The following is a 12,519-nucleotide window of genomic DNA, read 5'->3' on the forward strand; positions in this document are numbered from 1 at the left end:
CTCGTTTGACTCGAAATTTCGAGTTGAACGCAATGGTGAGATCCTTTTTCTCATTTGAGTCTCTGTTTTTGAGCTCATGTCTATAAAATCATTTTGAAGACTAATAAAGTGCTCACACTGGAAGCTAACGACCCAGAGAGGTATCCAGGAAGTCTAGTGAATTCCGTTATCAAATACTCGTTGTGTTGATGCGTATGTTTATGTTTTAATTTTCTTATGTTTTTTTATGTTATTTGCAAACTTTTCAATCCATTGCACTAAGTAACATAAGCAAACTTCACATAAAGTCTATAATACCTTTTTCATTAACAGATCAAGTGGTATCAGAGCAGAAATGTTTTTAAGGTCTAACAATATTGTGTGAAGATTTGAATGCTTACTAGGTTGAGGCTCAAACGAGGTGAAGGTGAACTTGTTGAGGCGAATCCAAAGATTGGACGGGTCTATTCACAAAGAAGGATGACGGATGAAACCCCACTCAGATCAGAATCTCAATTTCTGGATAGTTTCATGACGATACATGCAATGGTGGAAGAGATGTATCGCGAGTTTAAGAAGAACAAAGAAGAAGGCACTTCATCACCTAAAGATCAAGAAGATAAGGGAAAGGGAGAAATGCCTCCTCCACCATCTCCTCCATCATCACCATCATCATCATCATCATCATCTTCCTCTCATAAATCTAGTCCTTCTAAGAAGAAAAAGAAGAAATCCTCTTTGATCAAATTAGATGTAAAATTTGATTTGCCAATTTATGATGGAGAACTTAACACTGAAAAGCTTGATAATTGGATAAGACAAATTGAAGTGTATTATAGGGTGTAGAAAGTTTTTTCAGAAAGGAAGAAGATCCAGCTTGCTAGCCTTCGACTTGGAGGAACCACACTTCTATGGTGGGAAGGAAAGACACAAGCAGATCTCAAAAAGCATGGTAAAATCATTTCAACTTGGAATGAATTTGTTTTTGCTATTAAAAAGCAATTTTATCCTTTGGCTTATATGAAACAAGCAATGATGATTTGGCAAACACTACGTCAATTAAAAGGTCAAAGTGTTCAAAGTTATACTCAAGAATTCCGTAAGATAGCTTTAACATTAGGCATATCATTGGACTCACCAGAGACATTGTTGAAATACATAGGTGGCCTACATAGTTATTTGAGGCATACTATACTTATGTTTAATCCAACTAGCTTAGATGATGTATAGGTCCAAGAAACTCATCTGGAAGCTAGAGGAAAAAATGTAACCCATGATGTTGGGAAATCATCCAAACCTATTGAAAGAAAGAATAAAGACAAGAAGAAACTTAAATGGAAGGAGAAGAAAACGAACAATGTGAAGAAAGATAAAACTTCATGCACTCATTATAAGAAGGAAGGCCATAATGAGGCACATTGCTGGTCATTGCATTTGGAACTGAAGCCTAAGAAGTTTGGGAGTAAGGCGTGGAAGAATGTTGTTGCTATTCAAAAGGACTTGGGATCAGATTCAGGTGACGAGACAATGGTTACAGCTACAGGTATCAAAGGTAATGATTCTAAAGCATCTCCAAGTACTTCTTCACATTCTGTTGATAATGATAATTATGAGAGGAAAAGAAATTAGCTATTTCACATTAGAGTAATTTCCAAGCATACTAAAATTGATACTTTATTTGATAGTGGTTCACAAGTTAATTTGATTTCTGAAGCAATTGTAAATAAGTTAGGTCTAGAAAAAAAACCTCATAAAAATCCATATCCATTAGGTTGGGTGTGTGATAAAACTACGCTACAAGTTATGAAACAATGTAAACTTTGTTTTGCTATTGGGTCAAAGTTTGTAGATGAGGTTGAGTTAGACATAGTCCCATTGGACATATGTGGAATTGTATTAGGAATTCCATACTCGTACAATAGAAACACTATCTTCTATCGAACTAAAGATAAGTATCATCTCACTAAGGATGGAATTGAATATATTGTAACAGCTCATAAACTCAAAGATAACTTCTTTCTCATAAATTCAGGATAGATGAAAAGAATTGTAAATTCAAGTAAACAATTTTTACTTATGATTTTAAAAGAAAAGGATATTTATAAATCCAATGCTTTCCAAGGCTGTAATCCTAAATAGAAAGTAGATCTAGTTAAATTTGTTTCCGATTATGATATTATGTTTCAAGAGCCTAAAGGGCTTCCATCCAAGCAAGAGATAGAACATGAGATTTATTTGCAACAAGATGCTCCACTACCTAACATTGGAATGTATATATTATCAGCTCTAGAGAATGCAGAGATAAAGAAGCAGGTACAGGAGTTGCTTGATCAAGGGTTTATTCGACCAAGCACATCACCGTGTGGATCACCTATTGTGTTAGTGCGAAAGAAAGACGGTTCGTGGAGAATGTGCATTGATTTCAGATCATCAAATAAAATCACAATAAAGAATCGTTATCCTCTTCCTTGTATTGATGATTTGTTAGATCAGTTAAAAGATGCAGTTTACTTCTCTAAATTGGACTTGTGAAGCGACTACCATCATATCAGAGTTGCAGAACAGGATGTATGGAAGACTAGTTTCAAAACAAAGCAAGGACTCTACGAATGGATGGTTATGCCTTTTGGCTTAATTAACGCTCCAGCTATATTCATGCGAGTCATGAATGATGTATTTAGGCCATTCATTGATGATTTTGTAATAGTCTATTTAGATGATATTCTTGTTTTTAGTAGAACATAGGATGAGCATGTAAATCATGTAAAGTAGGTTTTAGATGTTTTGAAAAGAGAAAATCTCTATGTAAAACTATCAAAATGTGAATTTGGCAGGACATCTTTGAATTATTTGGGTTATGTTGTAGGGGTGGTGAATTGAAGATAGATCCCTCTAAGGTCGAAGTCGTTGTAAATTGGCCTAATCCAAATACTGCTACAGAAGTTAGAATTTTCTTAGGGGCAGCACAATATTGGAGAAAGTTTATTGCTAATTTTTATTTGATTGCAGCTCCTTTACATGCTTTGACAAGTGTGAAACAGGTGTTCCAGTGGGCAGGCAAACAGCAGAAAACCTTCGACACATTGAAAGAAAGGATCAGTACAACATCAGTACTAGCACTACCAGATCTTCAACATCCATTTGAGATCGAGATAGATGCAAGTGACTATGCCATAGCAGCAGTGTTGATGCAACACAGAAAGCCTATATTCTTTCATTCTGAGACGTTCACATCAACAGTAGTTAACTATCCTACATATGATAAAGAATTGCATGCATTAGTTCAGAGTGTTAAAAAGTTGAAACATTACAATGGGTAAAGAAATGATCATACACACAGATCATCAACCACTACAATACTTACACTCACAAACTAAATTGCAACAATCAAGACACTATCAATGGATGGGTTTGCTACAATAATTTCATCTTGTTATCAAATATAAGAAGGGCATACATAATAAGGTTGCATATATGTTATCAATACCAATTATAAATGCAACCAAAATACTTAAGCATAATTCAGTAATTCATGAAAGTTACATTGAACATTATGCTCAAGACACAGATTTTAAGGATCTATATGCAACTTTAAGTCATGGCAAGCAGGTAGAAGAATTGGATTATTTCATAAAGGACAAACTATTATATCATTTGGGAAAGTTATTCATTACACAAACTAAAAGGGTTAATATTATTCGAGAAGCACATACTTCTCTCATATCAGGTCATTTTGGTGTAAGTAAAATAGTTGCACAATTACAAATATTATGTTATTGGCCACAAATGAATGAGACAGTTCCTAGATATATTAAAGGATGTACTATATGTGCCACAAGTAAGCCAAGTAATAGAAAATTAGGCTTGTATACTCCACTTCCAATTCTTTCTCATCCTTGGGAAAGTGTATCCATGGATTTTGTTGCGGGATTACCAAAGTCTAGAAAGGGTCATGATTATTTGTATGTAGTTGTGGATAGGTTTAGTAAGGTGTATTTTGATACCATGTAATAAACAGGTCGCAGTTGAACAAACTGCAAAGTTGTTCTTTCAAAATGTATGGGTTCATTTTGGGTTACCCACTTTTATTGTATCTGATCGAGATTCTCGATTTGTTGGGAAATTTTGGTCAAGTGTATGGGAGTTAATGGACACAAAGTTAAAGAAGAGCACGACATTTAATCCACAAACAGATGGTCAGACAGAAGTGGTCAATAGAACAGTGATACAATTGCTTCGAGGATATTGCAGTTGTTAGTGTCGGTATCTTAATCCCTCCATCAGTGATCAAATTTCTCTTCTTGCATGCATATTAGGTGTCTCATCCGATCAACTGCATTCCATTAGGTCATAGATCAACTGATGGTAGTGGTTCTTTGTCAATTTCCCTCATGCCATTTATCTGCTGGCCTATTTTCACATGTACAGGTCATTTTCTATCATTTTATTTCATTCCATTTGCAAAAGTCATTTTAGGGTTTTTAGGTCTCACTAGGTCTAGCGTTTGCCACCATGTTCTTCAAAAACTCAATAAGAGGTCAGCAGGCACATGAGGATTTCCAATAAGTTCATAAAATTACAAAATTCACTGATGATTTGCTTCATAAAGGGTTTTTACCTCAAAACTCTGTTTTGAGGTGAAAACAGGGTTTTTTCTATTTTATGTACAAATTTTATGTAATTTCAATGTTTTCATATGTAATAAAGCTTCAACTACTGCCCTTGGTCACCTTGCCAACTCCAGCCACTGCAAAGAAAGAAAAACATCCAAGCATCAGTTCATCAAATGATCAAAAGAGTCAATTGCAAAATGAAAAACAGGGTTTTTTAAAGCAAAGTGAAAAGAACTTTAGGAAAGTGGGTTTGTAAAGGAAAAATTAAAGTCAAGATGGATATAAAGTTCTCCTTGTGTTTGAATACTTCATTTTGTGCAAAAGAGAGAGCAAGAGGGAGAAAATTGGGTTTGAGGAGAAAGAAGTGAAATTTGCAGCAAAACTTCAAGTTTTGACCGGCACTACGCACCTGGGCATTGGTGCGACGCACCTGCCTGGCGCTACGCATCGGGCATAGGTTTTGAACTGGGATTTGGTCGTGTGCTACGCATAGAAAGTGCGCTACGCAGCTGGGAGGTAGCGCTATGCATCTTTCAGATGAACTCTAAATCACATTTCATCAATTTCATAAGCCTCCAATTTTGCAAATAACCTCTCAACAAGTAAGTACATCCTCTCATCTGGTCTAGCAATGAATTGTTTCATCTATGGTGATGATTTGAGTGCTTAAAAATGAAACCCTAGATGCCTCCAAAATTGCCTTGCCAAGCTTGCATAGGGTTTTGTTGTTTTTTCTTTTTTAACTCCCTTGTGATCATCTTCCTATATCCCATACCCCTACAATAAATTTCCCTAAATCCCTTCCTCTTTCCCTCTCCCATTAGCACTCACCTTACCCCCTATTACCAAACCCTAAGCCCTATAACATAATTCCTACCATTCTCTAAACCTTAATTCCCATTTCCTAAACCCTATACCTTCCTTAAAACCTCTCTTCCATCATCAAAATCCTCATTCACAGTTCTACTATCAGTCAATCCTTTTATCCCCGAAAGAAAAACAACAGTCACCCTATACTTTAAAAAATCTCTTCATACTCATCATTCTTCACTCCACATTTGCAAGTATGGAAACAAATTCAGCATATGAGAGGGATGATGAAACTGTCAGTGATTCTTCCCAAGAGGCTCATGCACCAAGAAAACCACATAAAGGAGGAAAACACATTTGGGAGAAGCCCACCACTCACAGAGTTATTAGCTTGCCCTCTTCCAGTAACATGTTTTAAACATCAGTCTTGTTACCAGTTTTGTGAAATGGTTGAGAGGGTGAAATATCACCATGAACTTGCTAGGTTATTTGTTCTTCATCTGCACAATGGCCAGGTGAACCTAGCTGGTGTCTCTTTCACTTTGACACCTGAAACTATTGTAGCAGCAACAGGAATTCCTAATGTGGGTGAACAATGGAATAAGGGGCAGCATGTTGGCAGAGAGCATTATGAACCTTACATCAAGGCTAGTTATCAAAGGCAAATCAGTAGGCTCTTTCCTTTCAGATACTTACAATATACCTATGCTCCACTCATGAAACTCATAATCAAGTATTTCACCTGTGAAGGGTGGTTTTCTCGTTTGTATATTTACCATGTTAGATTGCTGATGCATTTCACAAGAGTGAGGATGATGAACCTCCCTTATTTTCTATGTAAAAATATTGAGAAGATGGCTACATATGTGCAAAGGAAACCTCTTCCTCAACAGTTCAGTAGCATTTACCATTTTTTGATTGATTAAAATTATTATTTTGCATCATCTAAGCTTGCTGAATATTTCATGGGATTCCTTCATTGCACATGAGGTTTTCGAAAGCCCTCAGGTGACTCCATCAGTGCTTCAAGAGGAAGGAGGGCCTTCAAACCAGCCAGAGGTTCATGAGACTGAAACAACAGGTGTGCCAATGTTTATCACTTATGAAAAAGGCACAAGGAGACTATTTGCAGCTGCCAAACGAGTATTATCTCCACCAAGGGTGGAAGGGGTCTCGTTTCCTTCACCAGACCACAGGAAAATGCTATCTTCACCTGGGGTGAAAGGGGCTTTGCCTTATTCTTCAGCAGTATAGGTACAGGATAAAGGAAAACAACCTTTGCATGATGAAGGGCCTTTTGAAGGTCAAGATAGAGATTTTTTTTTGATTCAGGGAGAGGACACTGATTTGGGCTCCCAAAGCTCTAGACTCAAGGAGGTCATCAAAGAGAAAGACGCTGACATCCATGCCTTATCACTTGACCTTGAGAGGGCTAAGTGGATTATTAACTTCCTTGAGCAAGACAATAAGAAATTGAGGGACAAACAGACAATAATGGAGCTGCAAAACATTAGGGAAAATAGGCAAGCAACAAAAAGAAGGAAAATCAAATTGACACCCCTTGAGCAAGAAATTGAGGCTAACTGGGAATCATGGTTAGAGAGGGAAAACATTCACTTGGAGAAATTGCTTGAGAAGGCTAACAAGGAGAAGAAAATGTTGTGCCACATGGCTTATCACTATTTGGCTCCGAACAAAATTTGTAAGACAAGGATAAGAAGCCTAAAAGCCAAGTTAAAGAGAACTTTGAGGAGCAAAAAAGAGCAAGATAAGCTCAAGATCTTGGCTGAAGCATCATTGGCCTAGCATAGCACCTAACAAAGATCACTCATGCCAAATTTCAAGAAATTTGGTGAAGTTTTTGACATTTTTGAATTTTTCAGGTAAAAAACAAGTTTTTTCGGCGCTTTTGATGTGGGCCTCCATTTGCAAAATGGCTTACATATTTGGAATTAGTATGAAAAAATATGCTTGCTCAAAAATGGCTGAGAAATTTTGACAAGTTCTGGGCCTCCAAAAGGGCCAAAAACACCCAAAAAATGCCCTCTCTGCCACTTTTTGGTCACACAGGAAGCAGACTTGGGAGATTGCATTTTTGGAGGGGAAAATGGACTCCAAATAAACAAATTCAAGCTGTACCATAAAGTAGACTCACCAAGCTTTCCAATGAGCTATTCTGCACCTGATTTGGACTTCGGGAAGCCATCCAAAAGTGGCTTGGAAAAATCATTACGAACAGAAAAAATGGCGCTATGAATAGGATGAAAATTTGCCAATTTTGCCTGTTTGCTCAGAATTTCGCCTAGTTTTCTACCAGTTTGACTTTTTCTCTCTCATGGTCAAATTCATTATGTAATATGATGTAAATTTTTGTACTATGATGTAAAACTGATGGAAACTTACTTAAGGAGGTAGATACATCAGTTGTAGGTGGTTTTGACGATGAATGAATCAGTTTCCATAGTTTTAGAGGCAAGTTGTTCCATTGCCTATTTTTCAGTTCCTAGTTTAGATCTTGTTGAAATAGCTCCTTGACTCATGGATTAGACCCCTGATGGCTAGCATAGGTGGTTTGATGCCTATATCTTGTACTTTCTTAGTCATTTTTCAAGGTTGGACTCTTGTGGATGTTTTGAGCACTATTGTACATCACTTCTGTAGTTTGGCAAGGAAATAGACCAGGGTTTTGCAGCATTTTGTGGGATTCTTGTGGCAAGGTGAATTAGTATTGTTTTCTCCTCTGTGATTCAGTTTATCATATGTTTATGTGTTCCATTATCTCTCTCTTTTTCTGCATAGCTAAATGAATCAAGTGTAAAGGTGGAATTCATTCATGTTTCAGTGCTCTGCCTTAGGGTTTATTTAGTTTTACATGTTTTCTACTATTTGAAGAGGACTCATGACACTTGCATGCCCTGTCCAACTCCTGACCAGTATTTAGACTCACCATTACACCTAATTTAAAGTACTAAAATACTTGCCTACCTCGCCCCACAGAAACCTCTGCAAATCTGATTTCATTCCCTGGACCCAAAATTGCCTTCCTCATCTGATCCAACAAACAATCATTAAAATCAATAAAACTTCTCTGAGCATATACCTAGCCTAAAAGTAGTATTTACATCAGTCATCTCTTGCATTATTTTCCATATTTCCCTAGATTGACAAGGAGAGAGCCCTCTCCTGACCTGGTAGGGCTAGATACCAGGTTAAGCATGGTTTGATGTTACCCTCGACCTGCCTTTCTCAACATGAGGTATATTTAGGCTATAACATAGTGGCGACCGTACTGGGGAATGTAGTGTTATGTTCCTCAGCAAAATCTATCAAGTTTAGATCTGATTGTTGATGGTGAACAGCGATCAGACACCGGAAGGCTGAAATCATTCACTTGGCAACTCCAGTGTCGAAGAATCCCAAGGTTCAGATTTTTTATGGAAACTCTACTCTTCAAGAACCAGTAGCTTGAGGAATTTCTGGGTGAATTCATTGTTATCAAAATGGATTCTTGGGATCGAAGGTATGCTCCCATGAGCCGAGATCACATTCCAGGTTTCCCAAATAAAACTCCGAAGGTAGATTGGAAAATGAATTTGCCTATGTTTAAAGACGATGATATGAATGATGTTGCTTTACATCTGGTTATATTTCACATACATATTCGCAAGTTGAAGGTTTATTTTCCTGAAGATTGCTTGATGAAGATATTCATGGCCACTCTGGAAAGTGAAGCCTGATCTTGTATGAAATTTTGCCGCCTGCTAGTATTTACTGTTTGAAGGATTGTCATGCCATGTTCTTTGAAAGGTATAAAGAATCTTATCCATCATTAAATTTAGTTCGGAACTGTTGCAAACATGTTCATAGTTTTATTGAAAACCTTGAGAAAGTTTATGAAGATGATGACTTTATGGACAATGAGATCATGGAAGCCCTGTATGAAAACCCAGTTCAGCAGCATAAAGACAACTTAGAGGACACTTATCAAGATGCTCAGGAAAATTTGCAGCAGGTTCAAGATCTTAGTACAATGGAAAATGATGGAAGACAAGGTCTTATTTCAGATCTAATCATAGCAGAAGACAGTATGCAGGGAAATCAAGTTTCAATTTCAGATTGTGATAAAGTCAAGTTGGCTAATTCAGATCTAGATTCAGATCATGATGATGAAGAAGATTCAGATCGTGATGATGAGGAAATCATTGAAACCAGTCACTTTGTTACACAAAATCATAGTCAGTATACCTAGCTTCTTCTTTTCTTGAAGATTAAGGAATTTTGCATCTTGATAGTCAACAAGAATCACATGAAATAAATCAACAATCTGAGGAAAATTTATATACTCCTTTGCTTGAAATTAATGAAGATATTCAACAACCTTGTGAATCTTTAGGAGGGAAAGAAGACAATTATTGTTTTAGCAAAAGGGAACAAAAAGCACTTTCTCCTCTGCTTGAAGATGAGATAGATCAACTCCTGAAAGGTCATGTTATAGCCCAAGCTAATGCAGGTCTGCAGTGTGCACTTGGTCAAGAAGATGTTGGTGAAACCTCTTCCACTTTTGAAAATGATGATAGTCTTGAAATTAGATTTATAGATCAGTGAACAGATAATATTTTCTTTCATGAAGATGATAGGGCTGTCATGTTTGATAATCTTGAAGATTGTTTTTTGTTTGAGAATGACTTAGACTATGAAATTGAGGAATATGAGCTTGAGAGAGGCAATATGCCAGAAATTGAGTCAGAATTTCTCATGCTCAAGGAATTTAGAACCAACACTCAGATTGCAGAAGCTTATACTTCTTTATGCTTTCCTATCAGTCAGCAACCAACTGTTCTTTTAGATCACAATGAAGGGAGTACTTGTATTTTTGTTGCTAGATCTCAAGACAAGCTAGTGCTTCAGAACTTTCAAGATCCTTTCGGCATTCTTTTGCAAGCACTAGAGAAGATGGATGTTGCCTAGTTCATTAGCATATGCCTTGGTTTCAGTTGTTATTATGAGTTGCCTAAATGTACATCGTTCTACCTGCTCGGGGAAAGTGAGAGTAGAATTTCAACATGTAGCCATCTGCTGGATTGGTTACATTGGAAGGCCCACTTCACATGATTGTACATATTTCATCAGTAGGCAGGTGGTTGTCATCATGATTTCAAGCCCTCAAATCTCGATGGTCTGTTGCCATTAAAAAAATTTGTAAGTACTTGTTTCAGTTAAGTAAGTCTTGAGTCATTTTTTGTTTTTGTCAGTTTCAAGATAATTTCATCTTTTGAGTGTCTTGTTTCAGTTTTGAGTTAGTCTTAGTTATTCGTCATTTGAGTTATGAGTATTGAGTCTTGAGTCTTAAGTTTTGATGTTTTTGTTGCCAAGATGTTGATTCCATTGCCCAATGGAAGAAGGCACTGGTCTGCTTTCTAGAGATCTATGGTCCTTGGCACCTCCCAAGAGATACCATCCCCATTGGAGCCAATGTTAGTGTCGGTATCTTCATCCCTCCATCAGTGATCAAATTTCTCTTTTTGCATGCATATTAGGTGTCTCATCCGATCAACTGCATTCCATTAGGTCATGGATCAACTAATGGTAGTGGTTCTTTGTCAATTTCCCTCATGCCATTTATCTGTTGGCCTATTTTCACATGTACAGGTCATTTGCTGTCATTTTATTTCATTCCATTTGCAAAAGTCATTTTAGGGTTTTTAGGTCTCACTAGGTCTAGGGTTTGCCACCATGGTATTAAAAAACTCAATAAGAGGTCAACAGGCATATGAGGATGTCCAATAAGTTCATAAAATTACAAAATTCACTGATGATTTGCTTCATAAAGGGATTTTACCTCAAAACTCTGTTTTGAGGTGAAAACAGGGATTTTTTTTTTTATTTTATGTACAAATTTTATGTAATTTCAATGTTTTCATATGTAATAAAGCTTTAGCTACTGCCCTTGGTCACCTTGCCAACTCCAGCCACTACAAAGAAACAAAAACTTCCAAGCATCAGTTCATCAAATGATCAAAAGAGTTAATTGCAAAATGAAAAACAGGATTTTTTAAGGCAAAGTGAAAAGAAGTTTAGGAAAGTGAGTTTGTAAAGGAAAAATTAAAGTCAAGATGGATATAAATTTCTCCTTGTGTTTGAAGACTTCATTTTGTGCAAAAGAGAGAGCAAGAGGGAGAAAATTGGGTTTGAGGAGAAAGAAGTGAAATTTGCAGCAAAACTTCAAGTTTTCACCGGCGCTATGCTCCTAGGCATTGGCGCGACGCACCTGCCTGGCGCTACGCACTAGGCACAGGTTTTGAACTAGGATTTGGTTGTGCGCTACACATAGACAGTGCGCTATGCAGCTGGGAGGCAGCGCTATGCATCTGCCAGATGAACTCTAAATCACATTTCATCGATTTCACAAGCCTCCAATTTTGCAAATAACCTCTCAACAAGTAAGTACATCCTCTCATCTGGTCTAGCAATGAATTGTTTCGTCTATGGTGATGATTTGAGTGCTTAAAAATGAAACCCTAGATGCCTCCAAAATTGCCTTGGCAAGCTTGCATAGGGTTTTGTTGTTTTTTATGTTTTAACTCCCTTGTGATCATCTTCCTATATCCCATACCCCTGCACTAAATTTCCCTAAATCCCTTCCTCTTTCCCTCTCCCATTGGCACTCACCTTACCCCTTATTACCAAACCCTAATCCCTATAAAATAATTCCTACCACTCTCTAAACCCTATTTCCCATTTCCTAAACCCTATACATTCCCTAAAACCTCTCTTCCATCCATAGTTCTACTATCTGTCAATCCTTTTATCCCCAAAAGAAAAACAGCAGACACCCTATAATTTAAAAAATATCTTCATACTCATCATTCTTCACTCCACATTTTCAAGTATGGAAACAGATTCAGCATATGAAAGGGATGATGAAATTGCTAGCGATTCTTCCCAAGAGGCTCATGCACCAAGAAAACCACATAAAGAAGGAAAACACATCCGGGAGGAGCCCACCACTCTCACAGAGTTATTAGCTTGCTTTCTTGTAGTAACATGTTTTAAACATCAGTCTTATTACCAGTTTTGTGAAATGGTGGAGAGGGTGAAATATCACCATGAACTTGCT

This window comes from Pinus tabuliformis, chromosome 6, assembly GCF_031772625.1.
Source record: "Pinus tabuliformis cultivar Carrire ecotype Pingquan chromosome 6, CPIR1, whole genome shotgun sequence".
In the NCBI taxonomy this organism is placed as follows: domain Eukaryota; kingdom Viridiplantae; phylum Streptophyta; class Pinopsida; order Pinales; family Pinaceae; genus Pinus; species Pinus tabuliformis.